General features: G+C 39.1%; 1 protein-coding gene across 1 annotated transcript in view; it reads right to left on the bottom strand.

Moving 5' to 3' along the window:
• The window catches only part of LOC139730622 (uncharacterized), a 64,618-nt gene that overhangs the window by 33,140 nt on the left and 17,234 nt on the right, over positions 1–14,244 (bottom strand). The gene's annotated exons all lie outside the window — the stretch shown is intronic.

Raw genomic sequence — 14,244 nt, 5'->3', positions numbered from 1 at the left:
GTCAAGCTTCAAGAATCGATCACACACATACAGATTTCTCGCAGTATTTAGGCACGTCAAATGATAATTCATTATTTTTCTGACCAACAGATTTTAGTGAGATCCTTGATATTGTACATTCTTTAAAATCAAGTTATACAAATTGGCATGATGAAATGAGCACGTCTCTTTTATAAAACAAATTGTTTAGGGTATAATGACACCATTAGTACATATTTCCGAACGCATTTAAATTTGAAAAAAAAAGTTATCCCAATATACAAAGAAAAAGAAGATGACTCCTCTCTTGTCCTATCTGTATAATTACTAGTCTTTCTTAAGTCATAGAAAGGTTTGTTTATAACAGATTTTATGATTTTTTATACAAAATGAAATAGTGAATCAAGACCAGTACAGTTTCAGGAAATTTCATTCTATACAAATATGGCACTAGCCCAATTGTACGACGGAGTGTCGACTGCCTTAGCTGAATAAAAATATGTCATCGGTGTGTTCGTGGACCTAAGCAAGCCATTCGACGCTCTTGTCCACATTATCCTTTTACGCAGATTACATTATTATGGAGTTCGCAGCATTCCACTGGAATGGTTTGAAGATTACTTATCAAATAGAAAGCAGTACGTATACTATGAATCTGTAAACTCTGAAGGTTTACCTATACAATGTGACATCCCACAAGGATCTATATTAGGACCGCTACTACTTCTAGTGTATATAAATGATATTACAAATTCATCTTAGTTAATGCAATATATTCTGTTTACCGATGACAAAAATGTATTTTGTTCCAATTCTGATTCTCAGTCGCTTCTAAGAACTCTAATACTGAATTACAGAAATTATCTACATAGCTTAAGAGCAATAGATTATCACTCAACTCAATAAAGACACATTCCATTTATTTTCATAATAGGAAGCATAAAATAATAAAATCTAAATATTATGGTGGATAATAATAAATGGAGCAAAAAGAAAGTGCCAACTTTTTTTGGAATACATGTAAATGAAAATATGAAATGGAACGCCCATGTGCAATACATCTCTGATAAAGTGTCTCGTAACGTTGGCATACTCCACAAAGAATATTTAATAAAATAATATTTACGCATGATTTATAAGTAACTCGTTTTATCTCGTACATCTCATATTGTAACATTGTTTCGGCAAGTCACATTGATAGTTAATTGCTTCTACAAAGAAGGCTATACGTATGCACTAACTCAGGTTATCAGGACCATTCATATTCTTTTTTTTTTTGCAGAATTCAAAAAATACCCAAGGTAAGCGACATAATTGTTTTGCTGTTGTTGTTTTTTTTTGCAAAACTCACTCTTTATGTTTCGCTTATATAACGGTCAGTTGCCATCTTCTTCTTTTTTTTATTACTTAAGCTAAACAAGGACATACATTCTTATCTCACTAGACAATCTGATAAATGTCATTAACATTATCCTAAAACTGTGATGACTCTGAAATCTGTCAGACACACCGGACCCGATATTTTGAACTCTCTTCCTTCTGAAATTCGAACTTTAAGTCAATGTACTCGTATAAGAAAACTGTAAAAAAAAAAAAAAAAAACAATGCTGCTCTCTGGATGTCGGTGATCTCACAATGTCATTGTACTTGTATTGTATATGAAATTCCCTCGTGGAAATATCGCCCTTCTTGATTTATTACGTAATGTTATGTAACCGACCATGACCTAAAACTAGCATTGATACGAACAATAGCTGAATAGTGTACAGTTTTGTTGGAGGTAATTTGAAAATGAAAGCATGATTCAGTTTCGTTAAATTCAACATTAATATTACTCATTTTTCATTTGGTTTCAGTTTTTGCTCTATTTTCAACCCTCTGTACAAAACTTCAACTTTGCACAGGGGGTTATTGGTGTGTATAGGAGTGTGTTGTTGATACCCAGACAATGGTCCTGGACAATGGCCAGGATTGGAATGCTCTAATTTATGAGGAATTCCACTTTCCCAGCTAGTCTTTATTCATTCTAAAATGCGGTGTATGCATGCACATGGAAGCATGTGCTCACTTTTTTTTCATGTGCATGCATTTCACCCTGTGTCATGAATTAGTCCATGGGCCAGGCCAGATATTGGTACCATCTGAGGTGGCAAAACCTTTTTGGTGTCATTTTGTTTGTCGGGCATAGATATGCTTATCAAGCTATGATAGCATTTCCAAATGAGTAGCTTAGTCATAGTAAATGAATTTTTAACCAATTTGGTCTCGTTGTTATATCCCCATACTTCTGAATCGAAACTAACCGCCATACAAAGAAGAGCACAGTCTTCTGTATGTTCTATAGAGCTGTAAAATGCAGCTCTATGGTATGTTCACAGGTGTTCTGTTGTAAACGCGGTGCGCTTAGTCTTTATTCAAGGCAGCGAAGGGAATATCCAAAGGTTATGATGTCCACAGCGCTTAGTCTTTATTCTAGACGGCGAAGGGAATAACCAAAGCGTATGATACAGTGTATGAATCCTTTTATCTAAAAACAACAACAACAACAAAAGCAATTCCTTGTGAATTTTACCGTATTTTTTCAATCATTTATCATTTTCCTGTGAAAACGCTACGGTGAAAATGCTGATACCACGCCAATGTCGCTTTATTTCCCTCCAACAATATAAGATAATGCAAAAACAATGTACCGGTACACTACGATACATTATAATGAATGATATTGTAAATGAACAGAGTGATTTTTGTTTAAAACTGATGTATTTGTTGATAGGGTAGTATAAAAACAGTACAGATAATCCCTTTTATGAGGAACTTTAGATATGATAACGGTACATTGGTCTAGATAAAGAACTAAGCGCACCGCGTGACAGCTATGGACATCATAACCCTTTGGATATTCCCTTCGCTGCCTTGAATAAAGACTAAGCGCACCGCGTTTACAACAGAACACCTGTGGACATACAGAAGGCAGTGCTCTTCTTTGTATAGCGGTTTAGTTTCGATTCAGAAGTACAAGTTGTGTATAGGGATATAAATACGAGACCAAATTGGTTAAAAATTCATTTATTATGACTAAGCTACTCATTTGGAAATGCTATCATAGCTTGATAAGCATATCTATGCCCGACAAACAAAATGACACCAAAAAGGTTGTGCCACCTCAGATGGTACCAACAACCCATTTTTCGGGCCTTGGCCCATGGACTAAATTCAAACTAGCAGTGCTCAGGGCAATCCACATGAATAACCAATAAAACATTCATGTGCCTTGCAGCAGAGCTCTGAACAGGTGGTGGCCTGTCCATTGTTCAGGGTCATTGTAAGCACGCACTCACAAACACATCATTGGTTCCTGTGAAAAGTTCAATTTTTGTGCAGAGGGTTAAAATTTGCTCAAAATCTGGAACCTAACATCGGAATGAATCACTGATTTCATGAAACTAATATAGGCTTTCATATTCAAATCACCTAAAACTAAGTTGTACACTATTCAGCTAAAGTCTTATCAATGACAGTTTTATCTGAAATATAGTTTTTGAACTATTTTTAAGAATCAAAAGTGGGAAATGTTTTTGTGATACCTAGTATTTTTCATATATGCTATGTAAGTATAATATACGAGGGCTGCATGCAATCAAGGGACGCTTAAGCTGTAGCCCTCCTCTTTTATTCATTTTATCGCTGATATGTTTTGTTGTACATTGTAAAGGTTATGAAGAAATTGTATTGCTGTATATTGTAAAGTCAATGAAGAAACTTACTTTGTTAACAAGTAGTGTTTATGTATATTGTAATATAACCGGATTTCTCCAGTTATTGTGTGGGTTCTTTTTTGGGTAAGTTCGCGGACACCTCACGCAGACTCACAAGGATCACATCATATCGCATCATCACGTAGAGAAAGCATCAATAATTCACCGAGATGACAATCGAAGTGCGTGCGAAGAAGAACTTTATTACCGTACTCGCCAATCCGTCTACCCGTCAGGACCAGTCGCCCGACACGATGCACCACTGTATCGCCGCACGAATGGCCGATACACACAGCGTTACAAGACTTTAGTGTACAATACACTACGAAACCACGGGGGGACTCCGCGGACACGTCCGCCCCCGACGAGCGTCAGCTCACCACTCCTCGCTCCTTCTACCCGAGCGAGAGTATAACCACGTGCGACCCGTGACCCCCATCGAAACTCATACGGTCATGGGGTCACCGCACGCCCCCTACGTCCTAACCAGACGTACCAGAGACACCAACTTCAGTGCTCTAACCTCAGTTCATTACACAGCCCCTCCCTAAGACTAGTCAGTCCCTTGACTAGGGCAACTCGGGCTTTACATAAACAATGAAATGACCAAAACCGGATACTACAATCCCGTATCCCACACAAACAGAAAGATAAACAATAACGCGAGAACAACATTTTTACATAAACTTCACAGATTAGCAAGCACATTTACCTATTCTTACACGCTAAAACAACCAAGTGTATGACATACATACGCGAAACACTGGTTCGCAACTTTGCATTTACATAATATATTTACATAACTTAATAAACACAAAAAAGATGTGAAAACCGCATCATTACTGAACAAGCGAGGTATTTATCACTAGGCCTATGCATCATTGTCTCCCGCCTAGCTTAAACAACGAACGCAGAAGTTACCTTCCAAAAGTATAGCTTTTCCGATAGTTTACATTGTATTTACACGTATTTACACACACACACACACACAAAATAAACAAAGCTCTCTTAATAGCAGTCCACATTTTAAAGACAAATAGAACACTGGATAGCGTCATAAGTCGTTGCGCCTTCCGCTAGGGGTTCCCGTCCTGCACTCCAACCATAGCGTCTCCGGAGAATTCCTTGCGCCGTCCCACTTGGTGTACCAGATATCCTTATCGTAAGTCATCTCGCAGACCACATGACAGATATGACAATACGTCACTGCTGGTGTCAACCTGTCGAGGTAGCAATGGCGTTGCAGGTATGGTGCACCTATTGCAGGTATCCCGCAGTTTCCTACATTATATACATTAAGTTGCGGCTGTACACGAGTCACTACAATCACCTGGCGCTCTACCCAGCATCCCTGATACAAGTCATCGCATCGCTGAGGAGAGTTTCGCTTCCTTGGTTGATTGCGCCGGAGATCAGTATGGAAAACGTCGGAGAAATGGATTCATCTTTGCCGGTGTGCAAATCGATAGGGTCAGACTCTGGTCGAACGTCTGCAGCTTCGTTGAGGAACTTCCGAGGTGAATGGTGCCACGAGGACATGACGATCCGGCTCCTGTAAAGGAGCATCAATACCTCCACCAACCTCGATCCAAGACTGTAACAACGGCTCACCAAAGCACTGTTTCATTCGAGCCAGGTGCATAAAGCTTTTCTTTCCGATGTTTTCTCTTGTGTTCGGCAGGTCACGTCCGACAACCTTCCTACAACCAGGAACGGACCTTGTCATTTCCGTTGTCAGGATGTGTAGCAACGCAGAATTGCATTAAAATGCACCAGGAATAGAGTTTCGGTCTGATCCTGAAAACATGCATGTGCACGCATAGCAGGCATTCGATTTGAAGGCACTACTAACGACACTGCAGGCATGGCAGGCATTCAAGGTGAAGGCACCGCTGGCACTACAGGCGCTACTATTTCTTCTTGACGAGTAGGGTCCTACTGTATTTTCTTCCGGCGTAGACTTCTGCCTCTCAAACAACTTCAACTTCATGATGTCGGTATTGACAGATGAACTTGCAGGCATACTGGGCATTCAATTTAAAGGCACCGCTGACACTGCATGCGCTATAGGGTCCTCTTGACAGGCGCTATTCTCTCTTTATCTTCTCCAGGCTGCGTAAAGTCTAAAACAATACAGGCGCCTTCGCCGGCAAGCGCCTTTCCCCTGCAGGCGCCTTCGCTCGCAGGCGCCTTTCCCCTGCAGGCGCCTCCGCCTGCAGGCGTCCTTCACTGCAGGCGCCTTTCACCTGCAGGAGCCTTTCAACTTCAACTGCAGGCGCCTTTCACCTGCAAGCGTCTTTCACCTGCAGGACGAAATATACGCAAGATGAATTTACTGATCCAGACTCACCCTGCAGGCAATGAAAAGTATAGTAGGCATTCGTAACGAGGGCACTACTATAGCACTGCAGGATAAATCCTCTCTCCTCTAATTTATTAATGCAAAACAATTTTACATTAACATGATTTAGCAGTCACCTGGTCCACGAAACCCATCCCACCGCTGCCACCAATGTAATATAACCGGATTTCTCCAGTTATTGTGTGGGTTCTTTTTGGGTAAGTTCGCGGACACCTCACGCAGACTCACAAGGATCACATCATATCGCATCATCACGTAGAGAAAGCATCAATAATTCACCGAGATGACAATCGAAGTGCGTGCGAAGAAGAACTTTATTACCGTACTCGCCAATCCGTCTACCCGTCAGGACCAGTCGCCCGACACGATGCACCACTGTATCGCCGCACGAATGGCCGATACACACAGCGTTACAAGACTTTAGTGTACAATACACTACAAAACCACGGGGGGACTCCGCGGACACGTCCGCCCCCGACGAGCGTCAGCTCACCACTCCTCGCTCCTTCTACCCGAGCGAGAGTATAACCACGTGCGACCCGTGACCACAGAACTCTTACACATAGAAGAATCACACCCATTCACAACCCGCTGAGCTCGGTGTCGCCACCGCGCGCCCCGGATGTGACGCCTCAGTGCACACGCCGCCATGTTGCTTAGCGGAACCTCCGCAGCTCCTCGCGAGTACGGTACGGTCAACTCACTGATCGGGCAGTATGACAGCCGCTATAGCCCTTGATATTTACTTGAACTTGTAAACTGTCAAACTGGTACTTCTCAATCCAGCGTTGACCACAGATTCATGTACTCATTTATGTTATTTATTTCACACTCTGCCCTGAAAGTTGTCTGTATTGAAACAGGTGTTTTTTCCCCTTTTGGATAGATCTATTTGACTTCGGAGACGTGATCTGCTTTGGTATAAAATAATCTAAGACGCGCGCCTGTCCTTGTCTGTGTCCTGCCATTTTTCTGATACCCCTCTCAACCTATATGTCTTGCATTTTCCCCCCTCCAATGATATTGTAAGAAGATGTGTGTTCGTGCTTTTGATTTTTCTCCCATTAAACAGGTCAAATTAAATTTCCAGTCAGTCCAGTTGTAAAAATCAATGATTTGTGGATATGATCATGTAATACATCTTCCCCATCTGACATATACTCGTTCAACATTTTAGAAATTTGGAAGACAACATCACCTTAATTATATATATTCCTGCTGTTATCATTATCATTAGTAGTGTGTAGTACAATGTAGTTTTCACTATTGCACATATTGGTATAGGAAGCAATAGGCCTATAGGCATATATACACTTTATATCTGTATACATGAAATAAAACAGAAATCGAGTTCATGCTAATCACCGACAATTTATTTCACCACACCAATTTTTGAGCGATTTGCAACAACACTTGAGAAAGAGCGAATCGCTCAAATATTTTTGTGCTGTAAATAAATTGTTGGTGATCAACATGAACTTGGTTCCTGTTTTACTTTCGATATCATGATATTGCTGCACCAACATGTAGACTACCCAGTACTCAATCAATATATATATATATATATATATATATATACTCCTAGATGGGTCATTTGGAAGACATTTCCATTTGTTTTATATGCAAATTTTAAAATACATGTTCAATGGCAATTTACGCAATGGAGACACGAAAATTGTCTCCTTAATGACCAGTTGTCTCCCTAATGAAGACACTTCCCCCCAATATGTCTCCCTAAGGTGCCAACTAGGGATATATATATACATATATATAATTATCTATGTATATATATATATATATATATATATATACTAGTTACATATTATATATATACATATATATATATATGGATTCACACACTCACACACACACACACACATTACAAACATGAACTCCTTTCAAGATTGTCTTCCCACAAAAAAACAGGAAGTTAAGTTGGACAGAGTCAATTTTCCTGATTTTTTACAATTTATTTGACATTTATCAAGGTCAAAGTTGATTGCTGAGAATCAACCACAGTACAGTGATATACCATTTGCTTGAAGTACACGTACCATTATCATACCTAATACGGCGGCTATAATCACAGGCAGTACATGCGTCAGGAACATGTTATGCAAATGATAGGCAAGACCACCAGTGTCCCAAATTTGTGACAACTATTGTAATCACAAAAGCAAATGCATATATACATCTATAATGGACATGCACTAGGGCAACAACATAAAATTCATGAATAATGAACACTGTCTGGCAAGATTATCTAAGGCAATACATCAATATAGTGCACAATTTCACTTGCCCTTGATAGCTTCAAGCGTGATTCAAAAAGAAAATCCTAATGAGTGTAAAAACGCACTATGGTATAGTATGAAAACATATTGTGTTGATCCGCATGCACTATGGCAATATAAATCTACGAATTATGGACACTGAAAAGAACACCAAAGGCATTCCTGGTAACAGTATTAAAGGCAATACATTTGTAAATGTAAGATTTCACTTGTACTTGTTAGCTCAGCATGATTCAAAATTAAATCCTTAGTAATGAGTTTAACAAAAACTACCCCATACACTGTATAGTATGAAAATATAATTTGGTAACAACATGTAGGCAAAACAAGTATCACAGATATATACAACAAATGTTGTATATCACGAAAGCAAATGCCTGTATAATCAACTATCATGCAATATAGCAACAACATAAAATCCATAAATAATGAACACTGTCGGGCAAGAATATCAAATGCATTCTTGGCATAACAATATCAACTAAAGGCAATACGTGAACATCTGTATAATGCAAGATTTCACACACACCCGTTTGCTTCAAACGAAATTCAAAGTGAAATCTAAAGAGTGTGAAAACATACTACACTATATCTCAAAGTATGTACATGTAGGCAAAACAAGTGTCACAAATATGACAACTACATGTCTTGTATATCATAAAAGCAAATGCATGTACAATCACTTAGCATACAATATGGCAGCAAAATAAAACCATGAATAATGGACACTGGCAAGAATATAAAAAAAAAATCAAAGGCAATACTGTATAATCCATGATTTCACTTGCACTTGTTCGCTTCAAGCGCAATTCAAAGTGAAATCCTTATGAGTGTGAAAACATACCATGGTATAGTACGAAATGTTAACGTGGCAACAATATGTAGGCAAGACAAGTCTCGCAAATACATGTATGAAAAATATTGGATATTGCGAAAGCAATGTTTCATGAACATGCATTAAATTGGCAATGTGGCAACAACATAAAAATAAATCCATGAATAATGGACACTGTCTGGCAAGAATATGAAAGGCATTCTTGGCAATGATAACAAAGGCAATACATTCATATACACATGTAGTGCAAAATTGCACTTGCTCTTGTTAGGTTAAGCACCATTTAAAATGAAATCCTGCAATATAGTTTGAAAGAACAGAAGTGAATGTGATAAAAACCTAAAATGGCAATAGATCTCAAAACGCTTTATCCTGGCAAGGAAAGCGCATTATTTAGAAACAAGACACCAAACAGGTTAGTCATCGCATTCTTTATCAGCGACCAGGATGCGATGTGATGGTAGATTAAAATCCGTTTCTGAAGCAGACATACACAGAAGGGTATATGTCTGCTCCTGGTCGGACGGATTCCAAAACTAAAACTCAAATTTCAAACACCTAACATGCAAAATTAAAATTTGTTCTTTGGCATGTACCCTCATGAGATGTTGTGGAAAGTTGAATAAAGTTGGTACAGCATCTGCCCGCAGCCTTGTTATCTGGCCGGTGTGATCGAAGTACTTCTCTTCAAAGTGGTCAGAACACAAGGTAGAGTATGGTTTGGGAATCCAGTGGTCTCTTCTCATGTTCACAATCCATCTTTGGCGAAGAGCAACACCCCTTCTTGGAAATCTAGGATTTTTAACACACAGAGAACATATGATACATGTGAAAATTATTACCATATCAGATTTGTATAGACCTCATATTCATAATCATAAAACATGTGTCCCTACAATACAACTATGGCAAGCATGATGATGATTGCATGCATGGACATGGTCCATGGAAAGCTCCTGATAATACTAGAGTACACAGTCAGTCTAGACAATCTAGTATCTAAACGACTGCAGAGTGTTGTCACTGACACTGACCCACCACTACTGGCACTAGTACTGTGACTCTAGCTAGACAAGAATAAATCTACATGTAAAGTTTACACCTAAGCTCAAATTTACATAAATAGATTTTTTTTTTCCATGTACAAAGCTGCTTGCCCCAACACACAACGTACAGAGTATATAGCCCCAGGGCCTAAATTAGGCCTAAAGTACTTGATCTTTTTTATTTTGCATATTTTGGTAGTTGGTGGTAAACAGATATGTCGACGGCAAACACAAAATCCAGTGTCTGGGACTACCTTTGCTACTGCGCTCACAAGAAAGCCAACATACGACCGATCCGCCTAATTGTAACGTTACTTGGAAAATTAATTACTTGTTATTCTCATCATGGCTTGGTGTCAAACTTACCTGTTTCCAAATCCTTTTGTCAAGTGATTTGTGCAGTTTACAGCCGCACAATACGGCATTTTAATGCCTCGTTCAGGGTCTCGGAACGTCAGAAAAACACGGTGCAACATGCAGTCACTGTATGTGGATGGCGTCTGCTGGGATTTGCACGCAAAAAAGTTCCGCTAAGCAAAATGGCGGACGTCACGTGACAATGAGTCGAGCGACGGCGACAAAACGGGTGGCGAGTTATTCTTCTATGTGTAAGAGTTCTGTGCCCGTGACCCCCATCGAAACTCATACGGTCATGGGGTCACCGCACGCCCCCTACGTCCTAACCAGACGTACCAGAGACACCAACTTCAGTGCTCTAACCTCAGTTCATTACAATATGTATGGCACCAACAATGCTATATACATGTGTATGTACCTGCGTTTGCAATGATAATGCAGGAACTAATAAATCAAATCAAAATAATCAAATCAAATCAAATATTTCTATCAAACGTCCTTTTAAAATCCTGTATGTTCATTATGCACATGTATGAATAGCCTGATAATCATGATGTGTGAATTCAAACCGTAGATATGATGACTCTGCCCTATCATGTCATGACTTCCCTGATGCTCACTTGTTTGCGCAAGATAGTTGATATTGATATTTGATTTATATTACTGAGCATTGTCTACCTTTCCAGATTAATATTGTAATTCAAGCCACTGTATTATCTTGATATTGCGAGAAACTATTACCACCAGAACGCACTTGAGCAAGGTAGTACAGGAAATCAGTTGGATACACGAATTCTGAATATACTTTTGGAATATCTATAGACACGGAATCCTGCTAAAGAAGGGTCACCTCGCCAATGTGGGTTTGGGCACCGGTGGTTCCATAGTATCGTCAAAAATAATACGACTACTATTTTTTTTCCGTCGCTTACCTACAGACGAAATGAAACTTTTACCTTTCCGTTGATGTCACATTCAGGTTATGATTCCTAGAACAATCAATTCTTATACACCATAATTTTTTTTTCTAAATACAGCGTACTTCAAAAATATTCAAAAAAAGATATCACAGGGAACTATTCAACGGCCACTTGACTACAAAACCTTTGGACTTTGTCGTCTCTGAAACTGTCTCTCTACATCAAGGGATCCTTTTGAGTTGCACCTTTTTATTGTGGACTGCTACGTGTTGACGTAGTTTTTATGATTTGTAATTAATGCTCTCCGTTGCCCCGCTTGTCCAGTTCCTGAGTAAGTACACGCCCGTGGGACACAATAGTATTGCAAAATTCAGGAAAAACATTGCCTTTACACAAACAGCTGTCTTCACTTCTTTGATACTCTGATCAGAGGGTTTTACTCTCCGCACGCGACAGAAAAAAAAAAAATACAACTGCTGAACAAGGATTTTAATGATGCACGAACAGCCGGAAATTGCCGACCAGTGATCAGGTGGTCAGAGGTTTCATTTTGTACGTGTATCAGGAGAGTATAGAAGCCCCTTATTATCATGTAATGCACAATGCAAAACAAATGATTAATCGTTTAAAGTCTGCACAAGCAAACGCATTCCTCTACTAAATACGGGTTTCTACTCTGCAAGCACAATGTAAAACCACTGATTATCATTCTTTACGCTGCACGCGCCTAGAAAACAAACAAACAAACAAACTTCAATCAAAATAACTCTAGTAAATCGAGTAAAACAAAGTAAGGTTTCTTCAAATTCAACGAGAGCTATCACACTGATCTTCATGGGACATTTGATTCAGAAAAGCTATACAATCTTTAGAGGCTGGAAGTCACTGATGAAAGAAAAAATCGATTTCCTTTTTCGAAGGTGATTGTCATCTGGAGCATCGCATGCATCTGCAAGGCATGTGGGTGTAGCGGGTACGGAATAAGCACAGTCGTTGGGCGACCATTGTATACAGTTAAAGATAAAGAGGACCCGAGAGGGAAAGTAAATAAAAACAATTTATCGTCTTGGAAGGCAACAGTGACTGTATTTGTAGAGGACGGTCCGTTTGATTGATTATGACTTTGATAATGAAGGTGAGAAATTCCAATGTAGCCGTGTTCGATAAGAACATATTGGGTAGATAAAGGCGAAAAGATAATTCCTTACCAGTTCAGGAATCTATATTTCTGAAGATCTCGAAAAAAAAATGTATGTATAGTATGCAGAGCAAGGAAGTTCAAGAGAATGGAGTCACAACCGTCTTATTTCCTTTGCTAGATGTTCGATGCCGCCACTCGAAAATATGTGAAGCATGAGCCAAACTGGATCTGCCGAGCAGATTGGAAGACTACCCTAACCATAACCCTAGTACTCACCACAGCACAGTATTATAATAGAAAAAATGCCTATTGATATAAGATAAATAAAATCATAACTTTTTTTTTTGTTTTCCCCTCTATTCTTTCTGACATCACAAATTACTACGATATTTCCCCTCTATTCTTTCTGACATCACAAATTACGATATTTTGGAGTTGATTATTGATTCTATTTTGTAGCCACGTCCGTTTTACAGTTATGTAAGTCGAATTTAAGTTTCGAATTTTACCTCGAGGCCTCGATCCGTGTCAAGCTGCTGCTTATGGTCGCAGTCTCCTGATTTTCTGTGATTGCAATGTCTACACTGTAAAAACATCGGTGTTAGATTTAACACCATGGGTGTTAAATCTAACATCGATCAAACTTCAATAGAGGACCACACCCACAAATGTTGAAAATGTATTGTGACGGTGTTAAAAAGTGTTTGCCTGGCACTTCGTGGTGTTAATTTGACACTGTGACTGGTGATATTTTTGACACTGCGCTAGAGTTAATTCAATAATGACACCGCATGGTGTTGATTTGATATTGATGGTGTTAATTTCAATGGTATAACACCCGTCCAGCTTCAATAGAGGACCACACCAACTGGTGTTACTGTGGTGTAAATGTGTTTACACATTTTTTCAAAAATCAAGTACTTAATCGGATAATTCTTTATCGTCTTGTTGAAGTTCAAAATAAACAAGAAGTGCAGTAACTAAGAAACTATTAAAAAAAAAAAACAATTTTAAATTTTGAAATGACACCCGGAGGTGTAATCTAACACTATGAATGAGCACCGGAAATTTAACACCAGCTCGGTGTTTCATATCTTTAAGGCCCCCTCACACCTGAGCGAATTGCCTGAAATATGACTTGCGATGGCTGGCGAAAGGCATTTATGGAAAAATCGTTTTCAGTGGTAATTGATAGTAAGTCACATTTACCCTTCGTGTTTGGGTTCGTGCACCTTCTGAACTAACAGTTGCGATTATTCAAATTCGCACGGGATTTTTGAACGTATTTAAAATTTCCCGACGAATTGAAAAATCGTCTGTCATTTGCATCTCTTATTTAGTCTGCGGTAATCGTTCGTTTATCGTTCGTGTGCTATTGTCACGCATAGTCCCTCATCGCGCTTTTGCCAAGGTGGACCGATCTCGAAAGAACCCTAAACGAAGCAACACGATGACTAAATATGACTTGCGCATAGAAACGAAGATACTATGACAAACGTATTTTCGCTTGCCATCTTCTATGCGAAGGGAAACTAAGATTGACTTTTACTAAATT

Source organism: Diadema antillarum, unplaced genomic scaffold (genome assembly GCF_040938485.1).
Source record: "Diadema antillarum isolate AM-2024a unplaced genomic scaffold, OU_Dant_1.0 seq00000323_RagTag, whole genome shotgun sequence".
NCBI classification, from domain to species: domain Eukaryota; kingdom Metazoa; phylum Echinodermata; class Echinoidea; order Diadematoida; family Diadematidae; genus Diadema; species Diadema antillarum.
The sequence above is the reverse complement of the archived record's forward strand: the minus strand, read 5'-3'. Positions and strand labels throughout refer to the sequence as shown.